The following is a 20,554-nucleotide window of genomic DNA, read 5'->3' as shown; positions in this document are numbered from 1 at the left end:
GAAATTGAAAAAAAATAATTGTTCTCTCATGGTGTATAATACATATTTATCATAAATGTCTATTTTTATCCATTATATATATAATGGATATTTTTAAAAATGCATCTAAACACCTCCGATTGTGATGAAGGCTGTCAGTATTTTTGTCCCCTCACAGTAAATCTGATCTCGTCCTGCTCAAACGCTATTGCATTTCTTATCCAGTGAATGGAGGGGAGTGGCATTTCTTATCGTCTTTAGACGGATCGAACCCCTGGCAGGCAAGAGTATCAAAGGCAGTGGGATTTAATTATACTTTGAAGATTGGTTTCTGCTATTGCCAGTTCTATTGGATTTAGAGGAATCTCAAAATATATGTTTTTTGGGATTCTCAGAGTCCAAATCATGGTGATGAGGGCTGCTGCAAAATACTGTACATATTACCAAGAAGCATAGTTTGAAGAAGTATACGTGCAATACAGTTTGATCTGTTTCTTCTTTCTTGTCAAATATAATAATAGATAGACATGTAAACATGCTGTTATTATCACTTTATTACTCATTGCATCCGTTCATGATTTTTGATATGTTTCCTTCTTTTGATTGTTTTGTCAGAAAACTGTTGCCACTTAATAACATACAGTACTTCCTTGCCTCCGTCAACCCAAGTAATCATCGTTTGGCTTCTGGTTCAGTGCTTTAGAAATTAGAATTATGCCAGTTGTGTCTCTTGATTGGATGTTTGGTTCCCAAGTGCCTCATCATGCTTAGCACTTTAGCCAGCTTCTCCAAACAGATGACGCGATCGGACTGTTGCCTGAAGATCATAAGGCAGGTAGCTTTTACAGCACTACCCATTGAAAATGATGATAATACTATGTTTTTTTTATCTGATTATTTTAAATCATTTTCATAAGATAAAATAAATTTGTGGCTAACAGGATAAAGAAAGTACAAATAAGATAAAATAAGGCATCCTTGAAAAAGAGTGGGAAACTAATTTAAGATGTATCGTCTCCATTTAATATCTAGCAGGGGTTTAAGGGAATATTACACTGTAATGCACTCAGCCCAATATTATTTAATGAGCAGGTTTTATTAATGGAAAGAAAATCCTATGAAATTATGAAAACAGATAGACATAACACCAGCAAGTGTGGAAATCCCAGAATTTATAACAGCCATGTTTAAAGCTGGTAAGTGCATGAACTCTGGTGTAAAATGCTTGTGGTCCTTCGTATTTATAGATGACACAGGTTTCTCATCCTGCTCGCTCCATAATAGAGAACAATTCTAACAAATGTGAAGGTTACAAAGATTTCTCACACACATAGGACAACACTGTTAAGCCACAAATACACATGTGGTTAGAGCAACAAAAGCAGAGACTAGAGCTATCAAATGAGAAAAAGAAACTAGAATTTAGGGGCTGATGGAGGAAGAAAATGTAAAGTCTAGAGAAACACCAGAAGACACTGGATGCTTCATAGTGCTGTATGATCCCAGTGGAGTACTTCGCTCTCAGGCTTCTGGTTTATTTGTGGTTCCTATAGTATTTAAAAGTAGGATGAGAGGTATAGCCTTCAGCTTTTAGGCCCCTCTTCTGTGGAGCCAGCTCCAAGTTTAGATTCAGGAGACAGACACCTTCTCTTCTTTCAAGATTATACTTAAAACGCTCCTTTTTGACAAAGCTTATAGTTAGGGCTGGATCAGGTGACCCCAAATCCTCCCTAAGTTATGTTACAATAGGCGTAGGCTGCTGGGGGCTTCATAAACATGATGCACTGAGTTTCTTTTTCACTCACCCTTTTACACTCTCCATGTGTTTATACACAACTCTGATTTTTAATCATTAGTTATTATAAATCTCTGGCTCTCTTCCACGCTGTATCTCTTGTCCCGTCTTCCTCCCATCACCCCCAACTGATCACAGCACATGGCTGCCCCTCCATGAGGCTGGTTCTGCCACAGGTTTCTTCCTGTTATAGGGATTTTTTCCTTCCCACTGTTGCCAAGTCCTTGTTCAAAGTGGGTCATTTGATTGTTGGGTTTTGTCTGTTTCCGTTGCATTATTGTGCGGTTTTTAACTTACAATATAATGTGGCTTGAGGCAATTTGACACAAAATAAATAAAACGGAATGAAAAATAAATTGAATTTGTTGAGGTTAGACACATTTCACACCTCCTGTCTTCTCTTCAAATATTTTATGTGCATGTTTACAGAGACAATTAAGACACAGAAAGGCTGAAATTATGATTTAAATAAATGTTGGTGTTAAATGAAAAAAAAATATATATATATATGATACCAGGATGATGAATGTGTGAATATAATTAGTTTCAAAGGTGTGTATGTTAAGTCATCTCATTCCTACTCATTTAAAGGTCAATCATTGACAAGTCCACGCACTGTGTCCTCTGTGACTGTCGCTCAGATGTGACATAGAAACATCACAATCTTTACTCATTGCACCATACCTGCCCAGCAACGTGTACGTGTTTGACTGAATTTTGTGTGTTTAAATGTGACTCTTTCTTCCACAAGCACTTGTATTTTGTTGTGAAGCCAACAGAGAAAACAGTAAAAACAGAAACAAACACATATTACTTTTATTATTGTGCCAGCTGAAAGTGCACGCTGGCAAAGTCCCTGAACATTTTTGTGCAGCTTGTTTGAAACAAAGTGAGGGGGAGTCATGTTCCCAGCTGTACACAGAGACACCAGGGCATTTCATACATGTGAATGCACACAAACAAGCGCGCTGCCGGGGACAACAAAGATGTGAGGAAAGACAAGGTCGTACCACTAACCTCGGGCTCTTACTACATATGTCAGTCACACGTTTAAGCTGTCAAGATGAACACCATCATTTTCTGGGGAAAAGGGGGTCATGCAGCCCCAAGATGCAGATCTGTCAGCTTGGGTATATATGTGTGTGTGTGTGTGTGTGTGTGTGTGTGTGTGTGTTTCCTGCCCACTTTACACTATATAAAATGTCTGCAAAAGAGATTTTGTTGTCAAATGATTCGTCAATGTGACCTCCACAATGTTTTGTGCTGCATAGAAATGTAATCATTAGATTTCCTACATATATTGTTAACATCTATGCCCTCATCAGTGCATTTCTTTGTGTCAGGGGAAAGTGGAAAGGCAAAAAAAGGCACACAAGCTCTGAGGTTGTCAGGGTCTGTCCTAAGGGTCATCAATATACATTTATTTGTGTACATGTTTAGGTGTGCATGAGCTTGTGTGGAGGTTTTTAATGGCCCCATGTGTGCATTATGTCTACTCTGCCAGAGAACTCAATTGATTTCCCTCTAGAAGACAGGAACCCGAGCTCTGCCTACAATAGCCACTAATGCTGCCAAAGTGATACTGATGGCAGTGCTTGAACAGCAGTTCCAAAACATTTAAGCGCCAAGACACTCGCTGGCTGAACAACAGCATATGAAACACGAGGCTGTGCAATCTTAACTGAAGCCTCAGAAAGCACAATATCTTTTTTTTTAGTTTGTTGAGGTCTCAAATGTCAATAAATATCAGTTCAGTCTAATTTTGTATTTTTATTTCTTACTTACTTCCTGGTATTTTTGCCATTAGAATACAGAAAAGGTGCGTGGGTAGTGAAAGTGGTTGTAGAGGTCATGCAGCAACAGAACAGGCCTCATGATTATTTTTATAGATCTACTGGGTAGACAAATAGACCAAATGGGTGGTTACAACAAATGCCTCTTTTCCACTAGTACCTCCTCAGCCCGACTTGACTGTGCTCTACTCAGTTTCGGTCTTTCTCCATGACAAATGAGTACCACCTCAGCATGGTTCGGCTTGTTTTGGCAAGCATCTGAAAGGCCTATGACGTCAATTGTATGCAACAGAATGCAGATTGGTGATATACCTGCTGCTGAACTGTGAGCATCTGCACCTCTTTGCTGGAACACGGTGTTGGTTTGTGTGGAGCCATTTCACTTGTTGCTGGGTTTCAAAAATGGCAGCGACATGCAGAATCACATTATAACCTTAAAATAGGTGTCTTGGCATATGGATCAACAGCTGATTTTTTTCTTTTCATTTGTGTGGATGCTTATATTGTAGATACTTAGCCATGAGCATTATAGGCCAGAAGACCAGTGTAACAAGTTACGAAATAGGATATTACATTACTTTTTCATTGCATATCAAAACAAATTAGTTTTTCAATAAGAAACTTGTTACCATTGAAAAAAAAAATTCTTGTTCCTTTTGTTGTACAAAAACAAAAAAATCCCAAATTTATTGACAGTGTTTCCTTCTATCTCTGACTCTTTTATGCTTTGTGGAATATATCAAATCCTATGATTTTGTCTGTGAGCATGTTAAAGTCAGCCAGTATGATGGCAGACACGAAAGCTTTAACTCTGCACAAGTATTTGGAGTATTTTGCATGGTCCTGGGTCAGCAACAGTGAGCAACCACCTGCGGTCACTCGCCAGCGAGCCAGGTGACAAATAGCTGCCAAGTGGTCACTGACTAGTCTCTAAGTTAGTGCTTCTTGGGCATTAGCAGTTGATTTTACAATGACAACCAACAACTTTGAGCAACCATTTCCAACCAATGAAGAATACTCATTTTTCGTAAGTCATGGTGGTTGCCAGGTTGGTCTCTAGGTGTGCATGGGGCCTTAAGCTGTGTCTACACTGGCAGCAATTTGCAGCAACATGGTGGCCAGAGACCATAGAAAGTCAAGGAAGCAACTGCAAATGACTACACTCAAGAGAACTACAGGTGGCGCAAAGATGGTGGGACCCGAGATAAACTTTTTCCAAATCCTAGGTGAGTGACTGAAGCAACTATCAATGAGAACATAAGATACCACTGACTGACATATGACCTGGTAGTAATTGGATGGTTACCTAGACAACCGGAGCCTGGAAAATGGCAAACGACCAGCCGTTAGCTTAAAAGTAATGTGGGACAAATGAATCACTTTCAGAGCTTTAGGAAGACTTTGCCACAGCTCTTAAGTAGCAACTGCTAGCTAAATGCTACTTCAAGGGAAATTAAGAGTTTTGCTGTTACTTATATGGTGAAGGAAATACTGCCATTATCAGCGTGATATGTAATCAAATAAACACGCTAAGTCAAGCTACATAGCCTCTGGGGAATTAAACGAACTATGTAAACATGGTGTGCTTCATTTGTATAAATGCAAAAGTACTCACAGCATTACTTGCTGTTCTCAGGAGGGAATGATGTGAGGGAAAAGATTGCTTTTTAATGGCACTAGTCTTGTAGTGTAACAAGTTACATTTAAAAAATAACATTACACTGCTGGAGCACCTCTAACCTCTCACAGGTGTTTTCATTGATTCTAGCTAATTAGACTTCTAGGAGCCATGCTGCCAAATGAAGGAAGTGTGGTTAAATCAGAAAAAACAAGCACAAACAAGCGCACCAATGGATCAGATGCAGACAACCACAAAAACGAAACTACTGAGAAATAAAAATGATCTCAGACTGACAGTCAGTGCAGCACACCAAATTTCCAACAATGATCCTCACCACATCTACTGTGAAAATTGCCATTGAGTCTGCAATTTTCTGAATGTGTGGAGTTTATGCGCTGGAGAGCCTTTGATCTCACACTGGCACCATCATATTCTCTACCAAGCCAGCCTGTCTGTGTTACAGATGAATCCTTTCCTGTTGTATCTTTCATGATGAACTCCTTGTTGACTGTTCATGAGGACCCTCATTTAAAATCAACGTGATACTTCAAGGAAGGGCTGCTCAGAGGCAGAGCTCACTGTCCCTCTTTGAAATGATAATAGGGCCATGTGGAATAACAGATGCAGGTGAAGTGGGAGGGACGGGTGCAGGGACAGATGCCAAGAGACAGAAATATATGTGGATAGTGAGACAGATCAATGCAAAATAAGATGTATGAATTGACTTGAAAGGGGGTACACACATTTAAAGAGTGTTCATAAGAATGTGTGGAGGAAAGAAAGGAAAACTTGAATGTGGTAAGGAAAGTAGTAACAAATATATAACAGAGGACAAAGGCAAAGGATGAAAAGAGAAGTAATAATGGTTGGATGGTTAGGTTGGGTGGTTTCTAGTACCCCCTCTCTCTTTTGTTTTTGGAGATAGTGGACATTTGTGTACCCAAAACATAAAGGCTGGTTTCTTTTTTTTGTTTTCATTTAATGCAGGACAGTACATTCACTTTTTTTGAATAAAAAACAATTTTCTGCCAAAATTAGACATGCAAATTCCAGCATTTTTATCTAATAGCCTTGAGCTTCAGTCGTTGACTAAAAAATAAAAGCCTGACTGAGTGATTCATACAAACTTCTGTTTAGTTTACATCAAAGAAGTGATTAAAACTGAGGTTTGAAAAAACTTTTATCTCCATGAAATCATTATAGTTATTATATCCATCAGCCTTTGTAACTTTATAGTCAAGACAGATATTGTAAAATTGCTTTTGCCATGGCTTTAGTCGAGTAATTAAGCGCAATTGTAATCTGAATCACAGGGTAACATAAGACCACTTTTGTTATTTAGGTATGAGGACTCCTAATGGTATTATATATGCAGGTCTATCCTCCCATTCCACAACATCCCAAAGGCAATCTATTGGCTTTAAATCTGGAGACTGTGGGTACAATGAACTCACTGTCATCTTCAAGCAACCAGTAGATTATTTGAGATTTCTTATTGGAAGCAGTCATCAGAAGTTGGCTACACTTCAAACTGGAGCCTCAGTTTTCTGTTCTTAGCTGACAGGAGTGGCAGTCGATGTGGTCTTCTGCTGCTGTAGCTCATAAATGTGCAACATTTTGTGCATTTTAGTTGTAACAAGTGGTTATTTTAGTTACTGGCTCAAAGCACTCTAACCAGTCTGCTCTTATTAGTATCAGTAATCCCTTTTGACCCAGAGAATTGCCATTAACTGGAAATGTTTTTCTTTTTCAGACCGTTCTCTGTAAATCCTACAGAGAGCCCTGCAGATCAGCAGTTTTTCAAGAGCAGCCTGCCTGGTACCAACCAAAATGAGAACTTCAAAATAACTTCACCTTTACACATCACCTTTATTCCCCACTCTGATGCTCACTTTGAACTTTAGCAGGTCATTTTAACAATGTCTTCACGACTAAATGCACTGAGTTATGCATGTGAGTGGCTAATTAGATTTTTGTATTAAGAAGCAGTTGAACAGATTTATCTGCTAGATGGAGTGTGTGTGTTTTTAATGTGAGCATCTAGTTGGACAACTCATAATTCCCAATTCTTTTTATTCACTATGTCTTTTTAAGACTGAATTCCCCACATGGTTTAGACCTAATCTTAATAAAGATCATGTTATTTTCTCAACTCTGGAAAATGTCAACTTTCTCATTCCACAGCATTAAACATCAGTGTCTCAAGAGCTGTCTGTTAAGTGCTGCTGCCTTAAAACACAGGCTTTGGCAATAGCCGATGCTGAAAACCAATAAAGTCTCTAAGCAGTCTATATAAAGAAAGAAGCGGTGATGGTGTAATCACTAATTTCCTAGTCTTTCAAAAACTTTTAGTTTGTTTTGTTTAGCCACTAAAACTCCTTGGTTAGGTTTTGGAAAAGATTGTGGTTTAGATAAAACAAACCTCTTCACAATATTACCCCTGTGTGGCAGTGAAGATGGATCCGACCACATACTCACACTTTAAACACTTTTTATTCCCGGTCACTGTATCCAACAACTCACGGCAGCAGCTTTGCAGTTGTTTCCTACACACAACAACAACATTAACCTCAGGTCTGGCACTTTTAATATAGTGGAGGCGTTATGAGCTGATTGAGCTCTGGTGTGTCAGCCTCCCACGCAGCTGCGCCACGAACTGCTGCGCCCTGCCACACCCTGCTTATTAAAAGATTACAGATTAAATGTGCCCAGTGGATTTCAAAGTGAGACCAAGTGTCTATACGAGAAGTTGGGAGAGAGAAATCCATCTCACATTTGCTATGACCCATGGCGACAGTGAGATGAGACACTGTCACTGTCACAGTCGATCATGGCATCAAACCACGGGGACACATTTTGCATGTCTAAAAATTCCCCTGCACCATATTTACATATCAGAGCCATTTTCTAGTTTTGTATTCCCTTGTGCAAATGCCAGGCAAAGTTTGCACTGGATTTCATTTCATGTCAGACACAAAGACACAAAGTGGAGATGGAATAAATGTATTTACACTAGGTTTATGAGTTACGTTTTCAGAATATTGTGACGCACGCTCTATAAAAACATTGCTGTTGGACTGAGAAGAACTTTTCATGTTATTTTCCAAATGTTACATGTTCTGCAGTCTGATCTGGATTATGAACAAGGTCACAAGTGTCTTGATGGGATCCGCAGCAAGTTGCCAACTCAGATGAGAGGCTTTGGTTGGAGTCGACAGCGGCACTACACAGGTTTATATTTATCTCCATGTGGGCACTTGTACATGCTGATATAGCTCTCTGTGCAGCACTCCAGCCTATCCTTCATGGGTTTGAGAGTTGTGCCTCGAGTTAACTAATATTAGAGCCTCCAAATGGACCATTTTCAACACTGACAAATGTTTATATTAACTCAGCTTGCAGCAGCAACACAACAAAGAAGCCAAATGTACGATGATATAGACAAGTGAGAAGCAGAGCATCTTACATTTGCGAGGCTACAATTAGCTAATCTATAGTTCATTAAGTTTCCCCACAAATCAGTTAATCTACTAAGCATTTTGTCACCATTTGCTGTGACAAACCAGTGAGTCTCTAATTCCAGAGCAGCAAACAGTTGTTAGGCAAAAATGCAGTGGGCTGAACTGTGACATCGTTTAACGATGAGATTTTATTTTATCTCTGTGAAGCAGGCACTCAGGCTCCATACATTGCTTTCCCCCTACACACTCATGCCTGAATAACACTGCTGATTTGCATCAGCGGCATATTCCTTGCTACTCCGCATCCATTTTTACCTCGGTCCCCTCAACCTCTCTCGGCACTCGGAATAAAAAGGACTTTTTGCCCTCTAGATATGTGTCAGCCCTCAGAACGTGTCTGTGCAATGCAATCTTAATTATATCGCATTAGCCGCCATATCACGCGGAAAGGCGTCTGAGTAAAAAAGGAGTCACTAAACACATTTGGCCTGTGGCTTCAGTCCTCTGGGTTTTCGCAGTCTCGCCCCTTGTATGACTGTGTCAGTGAGTCAGTGTAGGACTGCATGGAGTTGCGTGTGAGCAAGTGAGAGTAGATTAGTGTCTAGGTATAGTGTGTGTATGGAAGAGGGTGGGGGGTATGTTTTATTTTTTCTTCTTTCTGATGCTGTATTTATGGATAACCAAAACATATGCAGACATGATACAAATGTATATTACTTTGCTGAAGGGGCCAAAATATGCATTTGCATGCGTATGTATTTATCGTTGTCAGCGTGCTGTGTGTTGGCCCATGATGTGTGCCATTTAATTCAAATTTCAAACTCATGCAGGCAGTAACATACAGATGTGTATCACCCAGAGGGTTCTGTCTCTCCCAATCCTGTGCAACGGTGCAGCTCTGCGGTCTGTACACAGATGTAAACCAAGCAGGTCATCTGAAATTAATTTTCTTTCTGTCCTTTGAGATTATAGCCAGAATAAATAATGCTAACTGAGATGGCTTCTTTCAACGTGTAATCCGTCTCCTGTTAAAATTGTTTTTTAGGCTGCTGTGTAATCTATGAAAGGATTAAATTAGGTTTGAAAAAGAAGGGGAAAAACAGCATTGATATCCTGCTACCTTCTTAACCAGACAGCCAACGGTATCTCTATTACGTAAAGCGAGACGAGTGCGATGAGAGACAAATCCTTTCAAAGGAGCGATTCAGAACTGCATGTTCCAACTTTCTTTTGACATCACAGCTTTATGTAGCTTTCTGGTATCTTAAAAGAAGTACAGTCACAGTGGGTGACCTAGACTAACTATGCTCTTGTAGTGCATGTTAATTTGGTTTCCCTGTATGATAATGACCAATGCTGCTTCATGGCATGGACTCCACTAGGAACCTGAAGGTGTGCTCTGGTATCTGGCACCAAGATGTTAGCAACAGATCCTTTAAGTTCTGTTGTGAGGTGGGAACTCAATGGATCGGACTCGTTTGTGCAGCACATATTACAGATGCTTGATCTGGGGAATTTGGAGGAAAAGTCAACACCTCAGACTTGTTTTTGTGCTCCTCGAACCATTCCTGAAGAATTTTTACCTCCTGTGGCAGGGTGCATTATCTTACTGAAAGAGGCCACAGCCATCAGGGAATATGAGACCGGACGACCATCCGGCAATAGATTGCCTTTGGGATGTTGTGGAATGGGAGGATAGACCTGCATATATAATACCATTAGGAGTCCTCATACCTAAATAACAAAAGTGGTCTTATGTTACCCTGTGATTCAGATTACAATTGCGCTTAATTACTCGACTAAAGCCATGGCAAAAGCAATTTTACAATATCTGTCTTGACTATAAAGTTACAAAGGCTGATGGATATAATAACTATAATGATTTCATGGAGATAAAAGTTTTTTCAAACCTCAGTTTTAATCACTTCTTTGATCTTCATCCTTCTGTGGTCCAGTTCTGATGCTCATGTCTCTATAGTTGGCGCTTTTAGTGGTGTACGAGGGTCAGCATGGGCACCCTGACTGGTCTGTGGCTATGTCGCTCCTTACACAACAAACTACAATGCACTGAGTATTCTCACACCTTTCTGTCAGAACCAGCATAAACTTTTTTGTCTGTTGGTTCGGATCACAAGGACCAGCCTTCGCTCCCCAAGTGGAGCCTTGGCTGCCTATGGCCCTGTCGCTTGGATCTCTTTTCCATAGATACTGATCATTGCAGACCAGGAACACCCCACGAGAGCTTCAGTTTTGGATATGCACCCAGTCCTCTAGCCATCACAATTTGGTCCTTGCCAAACTCCCTCAAATCTACGCTTGTCCATTTCTCCTGCAACCCAAACTGATTGTTGTAACTCTCAGACAGATTGGCAAACGTTTGCAAATAATGGCCATGTCCTTTATAGAACAGACAGATTGTTAATGTGAGTCAGTCTGATGAGTGCAACTTATCTGCAACGCATTCTTTGGCAGTAGGAGACTTGACTGAAAGGGTTGTCAACTGGTTGTGTTCTAGTTTTATTCCTATTTAAAACGATTTAATTGCTGTCCCAATTAATATGAGATTCATACAGACGGCAACAGACTTGCAACATATTTTCACCAATTTATTACAGTTAATTGCTGCATTATCACAAACAGATTGCATATAACTGCCAGCTTGACAGCAGACTGACTCTGTCCTATTAACATTTTATTGCCTTGTGTATGCAGACAAGTCACTTTGAGTCACAGCAACTGATTGAAAGTGGTGGCAGACCCGATCCTTCAAAGGTTCAAAGGAACCGCTTAAAAAGCGAAGAAACCATTCATTGTACACAGTCGGAACAATCCACTCAAAGGCCCTGGCTGAATAAAAGGTTTATTTGTACCTTCTTCTTATAATGCAACAGAGGTAAGTACTGCACTGCTGTGCCAAACCTTCAGGTTGTTCTGCAGTCCATTTCTTTAACCTCCTAGGACCCTGTGTCCACATATGTGGACATCACATTTTGGGTTATTTAGACTAAAATACTCAATTTTGCTCTACATGAGCCTGATATCCACTTACGAGGACATTATACTGCTTCTGTTCTATCAAACTTTTAAACAAATATCCTCATTTGTGGCTCTTATTTTTCTTAAAAACAAAAATAAGGTTAAAAAAAAATCTGGTAATTCTTTGTTTTTTCATTCATCGGGCCCCAATATGCCCCAATAGGTCTTAGGAGGTTAAAATAAAACATTAACAGTCAAATGGTTCTTGTGTGTGAAAATGATGCTCCTGCATGTATATTCAAATTACACAGTTGCTTGTATGTAACTGGTGCTACTTGCTCACAGGAGACATAATTTCCAAAAGAAGCAAATCTCAACAAACATGAACTGTAATAATGTTTTAATGAGACAGCCACGGTGGTCACAGGGTCATCTCCCCTGCAGACACAGTATATGAGTCTAGTCAGAAAATCAACTTTAACGGCTTTAGCCTAATTTTGGCTCTATTCTGTATGCAAATACTGGAAAAAAATGATGCAGCAGAAGCAAAGGAACAATAAATATGCAGTACTTTCAGGGATCCCATGTAATAGTGCCTAATATTTGTGGTAAGAACAATGTCAATATCGATGATGTCACGACAGTGACATGAGAGAACAATGAACTATTAAATCCACTGTAAAGAAAGAATATCTGACAATCCTTCCTAAAGCATATACAAATTGCCTCAATAAAACACACAGACATGCACACCCGAGAGTAACAACATTAAGTAGCCAACCAGAAAAACAATGACCTATTTTAAAAATGCTACAGTCTAGAAGAACAAGCTTTTAGTGTGTAGTAACTATAGTTTCAGCACAAAGTGACCCAGTCATGGCTTTTTCCACCAGCCAGCGCTCTTTTAGTGCCCAGGGAGAGATTTGTTGAAGATCAAAATGATGGCGTTTTCGGGCATTTTCAGCTGACAGTCACCTATTGTGACTTGCTGGACACATTCAAGCCAAAGGGAAGTATGAATCACTCATACTGCACTCAGTTTTCCCTTCACTGCTTCATTCCCCCTGCAATGTGCTCAAAAATAAGTCTTAGTGCTTTGTGTTTGCACACAGAGCCAGTGAGCAATTTAAAGTTGAAACTGCGTGCGTTTTCATTCACGAATGTTCCCTCATTAGTAGAAAGCCATGTACAGTTGTGAATGAATAGTCATAATATTCTGGCAGCTGTTTACTTGGGTTTCTGCAGTTTATGCTGATTAGCTTCTACTGAGAGACAGACAAAACACTCTGGAGGATGTCAATTAATGTTTTTTTCCCTACAACACAGACTCCTTAATTAAGCTCAGTCAGCCTCTTCAGCGTTGATTTACTGAAATGAGAATTAAGATTTAATTCCATGAATAGAAGACGCCAGTAAGTACTCCTCAGAAATCACTTGAGTTTCAACCTGCTTTTCTTCCTGTCAAGATAGACCTTTGATTAAAACCTCATTTTGGGATTTTCAAGAACCCCGAGGAGAGAGGTGGGTTCAACTTCCACTAAGAAATTCAAAACATTGACTTTTGCATATGCTTAAAAGGATGTCTGCATTTGAAATTTTGGATGCAAGATATTGTTTTAATGCTTTGATGATTTTCATCTCAGCTAAAACTTGTAACCTTGCCAGAAGCAAGGTTATCATGCATTGTTAATGATTAGAACCAAGCATCTACACAACTAACAGCTAATTTGCAAATCTTAGTATGGTAATCAACTGAACTAAGATAGCTAACATGGAAAATATGTGCTAATCGGCTAATTAGCATCAGTTTTGGTGTTGGCGTTGTGAAAATGTTAGCATTTAACTCATAGTATCTATCTATCTATTCTCTCGCTCCATTCTACAAACATCTATCAATGAGAGGCATCAGTGTTCCCACATTACCTCAGGGTTGTCTCTGCACCAGCAGACTGATGGATGGAGAGAGCGTTTGTGCTGGCAGATGAGCAGAGGTCTAAGGTCTTCTTTATCTATCTATCTGCTGCTGTCATTCATTCATGTCAATCTTTTCAAACATTCTTTCTCTCTGTCTCCCTCCCTCTACAGCCTCATCTCCCCTCCTGACTTGTACTGTTTCGTTACGATGTGGTAGGGGTTAGAAGGTGAGGGTGTACGTCCGCCTCCTTATAGCGTAGGCCTGCAGTCTTAGTATTCATCGATCTGGCTTTACAGTTGAAAAGCCAGTCCCCCCATGGGTCTGTAGTACTGACACCGAGGTGTGACATCAGGGATGAGAGACATGGTCAACCTGATGGACTGTCTAAGTACTGACTTCCTAGATGTCTTCTGGGAGCTTAGCAAACATAGCACAGTTGTGTCAGTTAACAGTGGCAGTGTAGTTAACAGTGTAGGAATTTTTTACTAGTCTCTAATCTCAGAAAATGACATGTTACTGTAGAACACTGGAACACAGAAAAGATCAGATGTTTAAACTGAAAGAACTCGCATTGATGGGAACATTCCAAATTAAAAATCTGATCATTTTGAATTTCAATTTGAGGCAACACATCTCAGAAATGTTGGGACATGTTTACCACTCTAAACACACCACGTCTGGGAACAGAGGAGACGAGTTGGTAGATTTTTTGGGAGAGAAATGTTGTCCCATTCTTGCGTTATAGAGGATTCCAGTTGTTCAACAGTCCCGCATCTTTTTGTAGAAATGTTTTTGTTCCATGATGCTTAAAATGTTTTTAATTGGTGAAAGGTCTGGACGGCAGGCAGATCAGTTCAGCATCCAGACTCTTTTACAAAAAAGCCCTGCTTTTGTGTTATATGCAGTATGCAGTCGACCATTGTCTTACTGCAATATACAAAGCCTTCCCTGAAAAAGATTTTGCCTGATGGAAGCATATGTTGCTCTAAAACTTAATTTTCAACACTGATGACACCTTTGCAGATGTGCAAGCTGCTGATTCCATAGACACTAATGAACCCCAAAAGAACCAGAGATGTTGGCTGAGTACTGATAACAAGCAGGATGTTCTCTCTACTCTTTAAAAAGAATTTCAAATTTGGATTCATCTAACCGCAGAACACTTTTCCACTTGGTTTCAGTCTGTTTTAAAAGAGCACTGGCACAGAGAGGTTCACATATGGCTTCTTCTTTACATGACTGAGCATTAAGCTGGATGGCACGGCAAACTGTGTTCACAGACAGTGATTTATGAAAGGGTATCTGAGCCCACTGAGTAATTTCCACAGCAGAATCATTATCATGTTTTTAATTGATCATAGTCATTAAATATTGATTGTCCCTTGTGCACAGAGACTTCTTCAGATTCTTTCAATCTGTTATTTTGTAATATAGATGGTGAGATATTGAATGTCTTCACAAGTTTATGTTGAGGAACGCCATTCTCAAAGCAGTTTTTGCAGATTGGTGAACCTCTGCCTATCTTTACTCCTGAGGAACTCTGCCTCTCTAAGGCCACGTTCACACTGCAGGCGAAAGCGCATCAAATCCGACTTTTTTGACCCTATGCGACCCATATCTGATCATGGTATGACAGTGTGAACGGCACAAATCTGATATTTTCAAATCCGATCTGAGTCACTTTCGTATGTGGTTCTGAATCCGATACATATCTGATGTTTCAGAAAGCGACTGCTGTGTGAACGGTCAAGTCGCATTAAATCCGCCTTTTACGTCACTGACACAAGACAGACGCCAATTATCAGCGCAGGAGAAGACATCGCGAACGCTTCCTGGCCATCCACTGAAACTGCTGGGAAGACAACATTGGAGAAACGTGAACATTTTATTTATACTGTATAATCTGTAGATTCTGACAGAAATCTGCAACTATCCTTTGAAGCACCGCTCCTCTAAAACAGCAATAAATGGTAAATGGATGGTAAATGGACTGGTTCTTATATAGCGCTTTTCTACTCTTCTGAGCACTCAAAGCGCTTTACACAACTTGTGCATTCACCCATTCACACCCATTCGCACAAGCACATTTCTCTAGGTGCTTTCTAGATAACATTCACACTCCGATGGATGCATCGGAGAGCAATTTGGGGTTAGTATCTTGCCCAAGGATATTTGGCATGCAGACTAGGGGAAGCAAGGAATCGAACCACCAACCTTCCAATCAGTAGATGACCTGCTCTACCACCTGAGCTACAGCCACAGGATGATTATTAGGTTATCTACATTATTATGTAAATAACAAAATAACTTAAAGCAAAAATTGGGAAACGTGAAGTCCGAAGTCTTTATATTAAGGGCCATCAGTCAAACAATATTGTTTGCTCTGGGTGTCACGGCGAGTGAGAAGAGCCGTGTGGAAGAAATGAAGGAGGGTCCAAACGCAGACACGTGAAGGTGTGAAGGTAGTTTATTGAATAAACGACAAAGGGAAAGTGGCAAATGAAGACAAACTAAACTATACTGGAAAACAACTGAACTACAGCGCAGAAACCAGAACACGAACATGAAGGAGGGCGAGCAGAGGCAGACGATGGTAGACAGCAGGGAACACACGGATGAAACATGGTGAATACACAGACGGACCAGCAACTACAAACACAAAAGACACGACTAAAATACACTCAGAGAAACACAGGGAGATTACACACAGGTGGGGGACACAGCTGGGAGTCATTAACGAGACGAGAGGTAAAACTGAACACACTCACATGAGACGCAGACCTTCACAATAAAACAGGAACAAGAAACCAGGAACAAGAAACCATCACACTAAGACGCAGACTCGACATTGAGAGACAGACAGAAAATGACACATGGAACTAGACCAATACAAAGCAGACACAACCAAAGAACAAATCCTAAACACAAATAAACAGAAACATGAAACTCCAATAATAAACATCATAATCATTAACACAACAAGAAAACAATCCCTGATGCAAAATTAAACCAAAACATAATAAACTCAAAATACTGGGTCCAACGGACCCAGAACCGTGACACTGGGTCCAAACAGAGCGCGTTGTGTGTGACATCTTCTTTTGCGCATGCGGGCCGCTTTGATCATTCACACTAGAGCGCGTTTGCTGTCGTATTTTATTTGTAGTGTGAACAAGCAGACAAAAAAATCGGATTTGATCAAAAAATCGGAATTGAGCATTAACACCTGCAGTGTGAACGTAGCCTAAGATGCTATTAGGGAAGCATCATCTAAAGAATATAATATCATCAAGTCCAGTCATGTTACTAACCTGTTTCCAGTTAACCTAATTAGCTGTGAAATGTTTTTGCAACTATTTCTTTTTAGGATCACTTAGTTTTCCATTCCATTATTTGCATTTTGCACAGCATCACAACCTTTTTTTGTCTAAAAATTCCCCTGTAATATAACTTCTACAGGAAAAAAGAAAGTGAGAAATCACACATGGGAAATTTCTTTTATGAAGATTACTTTGAATGACACTGTACAGGCAAATTTCCTTGAATTCACATTTTCTAGAAAAAGTGTTTTGGAACAGATTATTTCCTTAAAATTATGCTGTTAAAATATTTCTCAAGGACAAGCACAAAACATTGTTACTGTTCATCAAATTGTAAGCTTCACTCTACAGTTGAAACAGATTCAGTGACTTGCTTCAGTAATTATTTTAAATGACAGCGCGATCTGAAAACTCACACTTTTTGCATATTTCTGCACATTAGAAATGGAATTTAAATAATCTTTGTACGCATGAAAAGTTGATTACTGTTGAAAAATCTGTGGTTTCTTTTATTATACTCCTTTCACATGGATGTGATTAGTGGTCCAAAAATATTCTCAGAGGGACAGCAAGCCAAAAATGTTTAAACCATAGTAACTACTCATGTCTGAAGACAAATTTACTCATTTCAGCAACATGTTATGATGGCCTGCATACATTACTTTTGCCTTGACCTTACGTCACTATTAGACTTTGGCATGAACACCTTCTTTAGTCTCAGCTAATTACTTTATTATTTTCACCTGGAAAGAGGACACTAAAATATTAAATGAATAATTGACCACAATTGACCAAAAACTGCACTGCATGTTTCCTGGGGGACCAAAGCACATATTACTACAAAAGTGTGAAATAAGTGAATGTATATTCAGATTTATAAAAATATATTTTATACATTTTTTAAAGTATATAATAAAATTTAAATAATCAGTAATAAATTAATACATAACTTTATTGGTATTTCAGCATCAAATTCTTTATTTTCTTTTTTTATTAGTGTGTTGTTATAGTATGGCATAATACCATTATACAAAATGTGCCATTAAGAGCACAAATTGATAATATTTTTGATTTGTATTTGGGTTCAATTACTTTAAGGTTTCTGGACTTTGTGGGTCGACAGGCAGAGGATTATTTATAGAAAAGTCAAACCAGCTGGATTGCTAATGAGGCCTCCAGTGTGAGCATCTATGCACACCTGTGTGGGATGGTAATAGGTTACACGTTTAGGGGTACAGGTGGAACTCTACATGTGAATGAGAGTACAATTTATTCCAAAGAAAATCTCTCAGAGGACTGTAAGGCTGGGAAATTTAACCGTAATGTTGAAACAAATGGGAAAAGAGTGTGTCTGTGGATGCAGGTATGCCTCTGTTTAAGCGTTCTAGTAAAAAACATACATTAAAAAACCCCACTCGCAAACAAGGTAAACACTGGAAAAGAAAAGGAACTCTGTGGAAAATTATGAAAACCAGGGATTGCATGCACACATCAGCAAGATTCCAGTGCAAAATGAATGATGTAACTGGTGCACAAACCACAGCATTTACTCCCATAAGGGATTTTGGTGCTTTTTTTGTTTGCAGAGGCAGCTTGTACAAAACCCTCACCGTGTCACAATCCTGCATCTCCCTGTGTCCTCTATAATAACTGTGTTAGTGCACTGGGGCATCTGTGTGTGAGCATACCTGTGCTTTCATGTGTCTGTCAGTGAGTCCCTGTGACTGTTACTGTGTCAGTACAGTTCTTTCTGTTCCTCTGTCTGACCAGCACCTTGTCCAATTACAGAGTCTTGCAGTGGCTTGTCTTCTTTAAGCTCCGTGTTCAGTTCCCTCAGGTGTGACATTTATTTCTGTCCCAGATCCACCTTTGTTGTCTCCTTTTCTTTAATCGTCACCAGGTCACACCTACTGTTCTTTTTTTTTTCTGTTTCCACTCACCTTCCCCTCTCTCCTAGGTATTATTCTAAATGTGTCTATATCATGTCCTCGATTTCCCTGCAAACACAATTCTGAAACTGGTTTTGAAACGTCTGCATTTCGACTTTTGCCCAGGATTACATAAGACTGATGTTGAACAACAGACTGTTGTAATGTGACTAACTGAACTCAAAGGAAATTCCTTCCTGTGTGACTGAATGCTATAAAAGTGTGTTTTCTGGACATGCTTATGATATTAGTGAACTGACTGAACTGTTTTCAGCTAAAGATCATAAAGTTGGCATTGCTTTTTCATGTGGAAGTTAACAGTTTTGTGAGACTGAACTGCACATGGAGGGGAGGAGGTTTTCATTCATTGGCCCCTAAATGCGATGAAGTCGTTCTGGACCCTTTGCAGAAAAACAGCCCCAAAGGATGATGTTGATGCCAAAGAGCAACTGCAAAGTTCTTTTTATGGTGTAGTATGTTATCCATGGTGTTCTGGTGGACTGTGGTTCCAACTGCCTTCAGGTCATTAATAAGCTCCTCCCAGGTAGTTTGGGACTGATCCACCACCTTTCTCATGACCATCCTCATACCATGAGGCAAGATCTTGCTTTGAGCTTCAGGGCGACTGATAATCTCACCAAGCTTCCTGCCGATACTCTTGTAGGCCATTCCACCCTTGTGCAGGTCTACAGTCTTGTCCCTGATGTCCTTTGACAGATCTTTGGTCTTGTCCATGCTGGTGAAGAGGTGGGAAGGGAAGAAAATGATTCTGTGGATCTGTGCTTTGCACATATAACGGGATGGGATCAGGAAAGCATGGGCACACAGCGAAGTGTGGGAGCCACGACTGTAGAAGATCAAATATTTATTTTGCTCAATAACATGCAAATAAATTTGTATGTAATGTGTGTCTCTCACCATTACATATACCATATAATGTAAACTCACAAATACAGCAGGGGGTCAAATAATTATTTCCCCCACAGTGTGTAGGTTTGTTTCTAATTACAATATCTTAATTTTACTCTTCACGGAGATTTAAGACATGGATTACCGTAGTAAATGGTAAATGGCCTGTATTTATATAGCGCTTTACTAGTCCCTAAGGACCCCAAAGCGCTTTACACATTCAGTCATCCACCCATTCACGCACACATTCACACACTGGGGATGGCAGCTACATTGTAGCCTCAGCCACCCTGGGGCGCACTGACAGAGGCAAGGCTGCCGGACACTGGCGCCACCGGGCACTCTGACCACCACCAGTAGGCAACGGGTGAAGTGTCTTGCCCAAGGACACAACGACCGAGACTGTCCAAGCCGGGGCTCGAACAACCTTCCGATTACAAGGCAAACTCCCAACTCTTGACCCACGATCGCCCCCAGTAGTGCCTCAACCTGTACTGCAAAATAAAGCAGGGTAGGATATGACATGGATGGATGGCCGGAGTGGGAGGGTAGGCCTGTGTATATGCAAAATTTATTTAGTCTGTGCTTGTGTGATGAAATATTTTCTGCATTTTCATCTTCAAATCAAACTCAAACTTTCAAGCTCTAATCTCCTTACATCCTTACGTGACCTCATGCTGTTTTAATGACTGAAACAGTTTTTCATATCTATGACAACAAACCAAATCCGTCAAAATGAGCACCAAGTGTCAAAGCATCAAGGCCATCATCAGTTCAGAAAACGGATCTTTTCAGAAGGAATGTAAATCTGACATTTAAATGATGCAATTTTTCGGTAAGGCCTGAATGATTCCATT

The sequence above is a fragment of the Neolamprologus multifasciatus genome, chromosome 17 (assembly GCF_963576455.1).
Source record: "Neolamprologus multifasciatus chromosome 17, fNeoMul1.2, whole genome shotgun sequence".
Classification (NCBI taxonomy): Eukaryota; Metazoa; Chordata; class Actinopteri; order Cichliformes; family Cichlidae; genus Neolamprologus; species Neolamprologus multifasciatus.
Note: the sequence above shows the minus strand (reverse complement) of the source record.